This window comes from Octopus bimaculoides, chromosome 18 (assembly GCF_001194135.2).
Source record: "Octopus bimaculoides isolate UCB-OBI-ISO-001 chromosome 18, ASM119413v2, whole genome shotgun sequence".
Taxonomy (NCBI): domain Eukaryota; kingdom Metazoa; phylum Mollusca; class Cephalopoda; order Octopoda; family Octopodidae; genus Octopus; species Octopus bimaculoides.
In genome coordinates, this window is record NC_068998.1 from 19799503 (window position 1) to 19805072 (window position 5570).

The 5570-nt window shown below is 38.4% G+C and overlaps 1 long non-coding RNA gene across 3 annotated transcripts in view; it reads right to left on the minus strand.

Annotated features, from left to right (window-relative positions):
• LOC106877869 (uncharacterized) overlaps positions 1 to 2618 on the minus strand; it is a 10547-nt gene extending 7929 nt beyond the window's left edge. The window contains exons 1-2 of one of the 3 annotated variants that reach the window (XR_001410426.2): positions 2590 to 2618; positions 1403 to 1586 (exon numbers count right to left, since the gene is read on the minus strand). This is a non-coding gene — a long non-coding RNA (uncharacterized LOC106877869). Of the gene's footprint in view, positions 1 to 1402; positions 1597 to 2397; positions 2413 to 2589 lie in introns of those variants that run through there. The other 2 variants (XR_001410427.2, XR_008266086.1) reach the window with 2 other exon arrangements.
• Between the last annotated feature and the right edge of the window lie 2952 nt (positions 2619 to 5570).

The window sequence follows — 5570 nt, forward strand, 5'->3', positions numbered from 1 at the left end:
ATACATACATACATACATACATACATACATACATACATATACACATGCATGCGTGCGTGCGTTCGTACGTAAATACGTAAGTACATCCGTAAGTACATCCGTAAGTACATATAAAAATCGTTTAGATGAAAGTTATCAGGTCGTCCGGAAAGTTCTTAGCGTTTTTTAAGCGCAATAAAAGATAAATTTAAAACATACACTCATTTTTATTAAAGTAATTTCCATTGTTTTCTATGACCTTAGTCCATCTAGTAAGCAATTTAAATATTCCATAGGCATAAAACTCAGTTGTTTTTGAAGAAAAGAAGTAATCTAAGTGGGTTCTAACACCGTCAAAATCATTAAATGATTTTTCCCTCTTCGAGGGTTCTGTAGAGACAATAACAAATGACAGTCAGATGGTGCAATGTCAGAGGAGTATGGTGGATGGGACACGAGTTCCTATCGAAATTCATTCAGCTTTGTTCGGATAGCCAAAGACACATGTGATCGGGTATTGTCCTGGTGGAACACAACCCCTTTTCTGTTTCGAGAACGCTGGCCTCAATGCCTTGATCTTTTTATTCAAATTTGCTAGTTGACGGTAGTACACATCAGCATTGCCGGTCTACGTTGTGGGAACAGCTCATAGTAAATAATGCCTTTGAAATCTCACCAGACACAAAGTATAACTTTTTTTGAATGAATATTCTGCTTTGGAAACTTCAGGATTTTTTTCTCACTATATTATCGTAAACAATGCATTTTTCATCTCCAGTTATCAGTTGTTTAAGCAAAGGAATATTTTCATTGCATTTCAGAAGCATATTACAGGTGCAATACCGGTCCATGCAGTTCTGTTCTGACAGTCTGTGAGGCACTCAAACATCATAGCGAGAAACATACCCAGTTTTCGCTAAATGTCCGTGAACTCGTGATTGTAGTCTACTCGGTCAGGACTGATTTGGACCAAACAATATAGTTATATGAATAGCTTACCACGTTATTAAATGATTCATAGCACACACATATGATATTAAAGTTAACTAAAGAGATGTTTAAAATAAACTAATGTTCTATACAAGAATTATCAAATATATGTATATGATAGGTACCAACACACGAAGCTCTTGGGCCTTGAGTCACTCTGTTACTTATGCTAAATATTAACACACACACACACAAGTATATATGTGTATGTTTATATACACATGTATACCTCTGTAGTTACAGAGGTATACATGTATATGCATGCATACATACAGACATACATATATATATATATATAATATATATGTATATATATATTATATATATATATATATATATATGTATACATACAGATGTGTTTGTGCATATATGTATACATGTATGTCTATGTATGTATGTATGTATGTATGTATGTATGTATGTATGTACTTACCAGTATTCAATGACCACATAAAGTTCTTCAGGATTTTTATTTTCCACATTAGTGTTTGGGGCAAAATCCTCATTTGTTGACATTTTTGCGAAAGAATAAAGCAAACAACACATCGGCTGTCTTTAGCAAAAACTGTAACGTTGAAATATATCAACGTGCAAAACTTGACTAGCGCCGGGCGTCTCTTAATATAAAACAAAAAGAAATTATCTTGTACATCAAAAACTGAACTTGGTGATATTGCTGTAATCAAAGATCGCCCTTTGAATTTAAGTGCATATATCTGCGAGACTAATAATGGTTTTCTAATTCTGGCTCGAGGCCAGTAAATTTAAGGGTAGGGAGCAAGTTAATTACATCGATCTCAGTACGTGACTGGTACTTTATTTTACCAACCTCAAAAGGATGTGTAGTCCCAAAACAACTAGGAATCGAAGCAATCAAAATATCATACATGTGACTATCTAAAGTCAGAAGTATCGAGCTCAGGACGTAAAGAACCATGAGAAATGCCGGTAAGCATTTTGTTCGACACGCTAACGATTCTGCCAACTCGCCATTTTATCTAGGAGACTAATTAAGTTCTCAATTTATGATTTTATTACCAACAGAGATAATAATTATATATATATTAACATATGTATATGATACATAGGTACTACTAAAGCAGAGTGGTCCCGAACGCGCACCCGCGCTAGCTAGTCGTGAGTGGTCGATCCTACAAAAAGTGCGCGCGCGCGCGCGAGTGCGCGTGTGCAAATGAATACATGTGTTTAGGGTTAGGGTTAGGGTAAGGATCGACCACTCACGACTAGCTAGCGCGGACGCGCGACTGCGCGTTCGGGACCACTCTGCTTTAGTAGTACCTGATACATATATAATACAAAACCACATTTAAATACAAATCCAAAACAGAAAAAAATGCAAACATGAGCGATGAACGAAAAAAAAAAGAAAAGAAAGAGAAAGTGGAATAAAGGAAGAAAAATCAATACCAATCAATTCAACACCAAGTGCCTCAATTGGTCGCACACCACAAGGTTCAACGGAAGCAAGCCTACACACTTGCGACATTATTTTTTGACGAGCTAGATAATTTCTGACGCTATTGTATATTATTAGGACACAAGTTATATGCATACAGAGCTATTTAAAACATGACGAATATGAGCTGATAAATAACTTACATGCCATCTTCTCCCCACAGTTGTTTAATGATTTATAAGATCGTTTCTTATTTCTATTCTCTGCAGTACACTGGTACGTCTTTGGACGCTTCCAGAAGTTAATCAGTCTTTTTTTTATACCTTAGAAGGGATTGCTAATTTCTTGCACAACTCTTCTCTATTTTCTTTTTATTTATTTATTTATCTGGACAGAGAGTGCCACTGTCCCTTGCAAGCCCTCTGAGACTGGTGAAGCTGATGCCTTTAACGTTCCGTTTAAACTGTTTGCAGGTCCATACCTGCAAGAAAGACATGAGCAGGGACAAGATTCCAGAGGGGTGGTGTTCTGGAGAGGAAGGATTGGACATAATGGTTAGAGTAGGGCTGGAAGAAGGATTGTATACAACAAGTGTAATGAGACAAGTGGGTCGGGAGTGATTCAGTAGTGGAAGTATGCGACCATCTTGCACTGAGGAACAGAAGTCATTGTAGTAGCGATAGAATGACAAGGAGACGATGCAGTGGATATGTTGGCCAAAAACTTAAATACAATCCAATCAGAGAAGAAAGAGGACTCTAAGTGACCCCCTGCGACCAGGGCCGGCGTGGAGCCCAATAAGAGAATTGTCAGTGGGGCCCTCTTCTCTACAAAAGCTGAAGATTTATGTTTTATGCTTCGTGTAGTACGCTAGTCTCAGCCAAAAAGTGTTGAGGGCTTGAGGCACCACAATGATATACTAAAAATTCATCATAACATCCTCCGCTCGAGCGTGCACGCGGAGCCCAATTTGAATAAAAACCGGCCCTACCCGCGACCCTTATCACGGCGAAATAATGTTGACAATTCACAGGTAAATAGATAATATCCCCTCGGTTCTGGAGCCTTCGGAGTTATCCAGAAGTGATGGAAAGAGACCTTACCCTCTGTTCCTGGGTTAGAGATAGGTGCCTCATTTGAGATGCCACATTCTGCAACTCCTTTGTTCCGTTCCACATTTTTGATGCTGCAGTAAATGGAAGGGTCACTTCCGTAGCCGAACAGACCCCCCCCCCTGAAGTATCGGGACCTGATAGAGAACCATCTCTTCTAACCTGTGGTGTTTGAGAACTGAGCCACTAACCGTGAAGTTCTTGTCAACATTGGCAGCTCGCCTTACCGAAGTGTCAGGTGATGCCCTTGAAGGCACTTGGCTGTTGCAACGCCTTACCCTCGCCATCGCCCGTGGTAATGCTGCGAGCGTGCTGGCTTGCTTCAGTAGGTTTTGTTGGACCTTGTAGTGTATGGCCAGTTGAAACGCTTGGTGCTGCATTTTTTTCTTAAGACAAATGTATTCAAGAGAAATGATACACCAATGAGTTGGATCTTCAGAATAAGTTTTACTGGATCTTTTCAGTTTGGCTGCCAGATCACCCAGTCAGGAAACAGGATTTGGAAGGTGTTATTTTAGGCGTGATTGCACCTTTTTTCAACATCCTGAAAATAGCACTTGTATTTTTATATGAAACTGTAAACAAATGAATTATGCACGACATATAACCCCTCATAACTTTTTTATTTCTTGAAATTTTCAGAAAAGTTTTGCATATTTGTATTCTACACATGGGACTTCATACGATTATGCAAAATTGTAGTGGTGCGTGATTTAAAGCCTATTTAGCTGTTATTTTTAGCACACCTCACAACCACCTCAGTGACAGTAAAATATGGGTGTGTCTTTCCGCGTTAAGTACGTTATTAAACATACATACACATCTACACATATGTAGTGAAACTAACCTCTATCACCATTATATACAAACACCACTTTCTCTCACTACTATAAATATTAACAAACGCGAGCGTAGTAGAAAGCAACTCATTCCCTGTCATCACCTGACTGATTATTATTTGAAGCGGAACTGCCTCGTACCGTTCCCGCCAGAACGCAAATCGACCAACCACAGCCCCTAATAAGGTCACGTGATAGTGTTTTTCTAATGGTTCTCTGGAGCCTACCTTCAGCTATAAATAGCCTGCTAGATACCCAGCAAATTCGTCGCGCCTCAGATCTCCTTTGAGATCTGGCGTTGACCACACACGCGTAACACAGCAGCAACCAGTTTCCAGCGACGACATCAACACCATCGTACAGCTACCACTGTGTACTTACCACTTACCACTGTGTACTCTAACAAAGAACTGGTATCTTAAATTCTTATACGTGTTACTGACTCTTTTCTATCCGCTGTATCTCACGCATACACATACAGGTATTACTCGCACACACTCTTTTATTTACATGACGGCCTGTCTTTTATTGTGTTTTATTATGTCGCATTCACACACATACAGACATACGATTTAATGCTCCAATAAATACTACTGTTATTCATCTTCATACGGTTGTGTTCCTATCGTCTTCCTTACTGGCATTTACGAATTCTCTATGTTATCGAAGTATAACATATTTATCATTTTATATTTTTGTGTTCGACCGTGTGACGCGTTTAATAAAGGAGCCTATTTTTCCATTCGTCACCATTTCTCCTTTTTGGTTCGCACGGTCGTTCTTACACATACATATGCATATGTAAAGATTGACATGCGTGAATGTATGTCTCTGTGTGGCTATCTTAGTATATATATGTGAGTGTATGTCAGGAAAATTTTATACCACAACGATGACGATGACGTCACATTTTGTATATGATTGTATATCTCTCTGTAAGTGTATGTGTCTGTGAGTGTGTGTGTTTCCGCGTTACGGACGTTATTAAACATACACACACATCTACACATACATATACATATGTGACAACTGACATGCCTGAATGTCTGTACGTAAGTTTTAGAAGTGAAAGCCTTGAGAAAAAAAAAAAATAATAAGGTGGCAAGATCCAAGGTATATTTAAAAAAATACACATTTACTGTTCCATTACCAGTTAATAATTATGGCAAAGGTTGCAAGGCATTTATAATTACATATTTACCATTACATTAAGATATTTATCCTATATATATA